The sequence below is a fragment of the Patella vulgata genome, chromosome 2, assembly GCF_932274485.2.
Source record: "Patella vulgata chromosome 2, xgPatVulg1.2, whole genome shotgun sequence".
Lineage (NCBI taxonomy): Eukaryota > Metazoa > Mollusca > Gastropoda > Patellidae > Patella > Patella vulgata.
The window spans coordinates 49,795,609-49,797,965 of NC_065880.2; positions in this window are offsets into that span (position 1 = coordinate 49,795,609).

The window sequence follows — 2,357 nt, forward strand, 5'->3', positions numbered from 1 at the left end:
TCATAAATGTGTATTTCAAGTTATTTTACGCACCATTATTTAATGTAAAATTATGAAGAAATATGGGTATTTGGCAACAGGGGGACGGATAACCCTGGAAAGTCTCCAGAATGCTGAATATCGATAGGGTCGTCCTCTCATGATAGCCATACAAAGTGTGAAAGCGTGTCTCAACAAAAGCTTAAACGAACGTAAAACGTGGGTGTAGACCATATTTGACGAGGACCTAGTAGATCCCTATCGTCTTCTCAAGCTTTTAAGAACACATAATATATCTCTGGAACAGAAAGTTCAAGATTACTGATAATTAACAGGGTTCATCATTTCCGATTCCAAGGCTTCACACCAAATTTAAATATCAATAGACTTACTACCCGGTATTATCAAATGACACCCTATAGCTGCGATAATTTGCAATAAGGAGAGTAAAGTCTTCTGTGTATAATAATTTAATCATTGTATAGAATTTTATGAGTGAAATCAAAGAACACTAAATAGTTCTTAAAATGTGTAGGTCTATCGTATGATCGTATCATGATATAAGATGGCTATCAGTCTGATCATCATATACTATTCAAAAAAAGTAGGGGATATTTGATTTTTAAGTGTTATTAAAGTCACCTAATGAAACTGACGAAGAAACAAATGACAAAATGAAATGAAGTTCACATTCATCGATTTATTCCAAATGATCGTTAGACTAAGTAAGGCACAGACTGACCATTATAAGGGTAAAATGATACCCGGGGTCAAACAGCAAAGTTACCACAGCATCACAACCAAGTCAGTAACGGGTAAATCCTCCTCTGTTTGCCAAACAAGCATTGATCCGACGTGGCATACTCCTAATGAGACGTCTAAGGTCATTTTGGTCCAGATTGTCCCATTCCTGTTGCAACGCAGCAGCACGTTCTTGGACATTGGCAGGACGTTGTTGACGTTGACGTAACCTCTGTCCAAGCATGTCCCAGACATGCTCGATGGGGGAGAGGTCGGGACTCAGTGCTGGCCAAGGTAATGTGGTGATGTTCTGTTGTTGGAGGTAACCTGTAACGATCCTGGCCCTGTGACATCTTGCGTTGTCATCCTGGAAGATGAAACGGCGGCCATGACGTCGTGCGAACGGCACAACATGGACTGCCAAGATGTTGTCCCGGTAGTACTGGCCTGTAACACGCCCTGCAACAACATGTAAAGCCGTTCTTCCAGCAACAGTGATGCCTCCCCACACCATAACAGAACTACCCCCAAATCGATCATGTCTGATGACGTTAACGTCTTGGAAGCGCTCGTTTCGACGACGCCACACCCTCCTACGTCTGTCCAAAAAATCAACAGTGAACCTTGACTCATCTGAAAACATCACATTGCTCCAGCGTCGATTATCCCAGTGTTGACGATCCCTACACCAACGACGTCTTGCCTGAATGTGATGATCTCTCAAACAAGGGATCACGCGAGGACGTCGGGCGCGAAGGTGACCCCTATGCAGTCGATTCCGAATCGTCTGGCCACTCACTCTCACACCAGTGTCTGTTTGAAGACGAGCGCTGATCTGATTTGCTGTGATGACACGATTTCTCAAGGCCAAGGTACGGATAAATCGATCCTGGGCTTGGGTTGTCGCCCTTGGTCGACCTGAGCGTGGTCTGTCCTGTGCAGATTGTGTATCACGGTATCTGGACCATAGCCTGCTTATGACAGACTGAGAAACATTCATCGTCCGCGCCACAACCGCCTGTGTTGTGCCGATCTGTAGCATGCCAAGGGCACGTAACCTTTCATTTTGGGTAAGCCGACGCATATCAAAATTTGTTTTCTGGTCACTAAAACAATTAAACTGATGTTTCCACCCTGGAATTCAATGCCACAATGACTGTAACATTCAAAGTCAGAGTCGTGCAAATCTTGGGTTGGACCCCCATGATGATCCCAAGCATCACCTGCATTCCATGCGGTAGCTATTGGTGCGTTTGGGCGTCACATGTAACTGGAAATGTTTCTTCTGTTAGGTTCTATAGTGACTTTTTTCGTAGTCATTTGCATATTTTAGTATTATGCCCCCAAAATCAAATATCCCCTACTTTTTTTGAATAGTATATTATGGGTTGAATGAGCAATTGACATGCCAAAAGCAACTTTGTCTCTGATTTAAATTCTATAGGGTTAACTCAATTTTCCTATTGCTGTTAGTCGGTTGGAACAGCGTTGCTACTGTATTTCCTTCCGATATTTTGCATACCCAGTCATTTGCCCATTCAGAGTATTTTAGCCAGAGTATTAATATTGTTATCTAGAAACACTCTCGTCTATAAAGTAGTGATTCGACATTTTGCCTACCTACCAGAGCTTGGCAT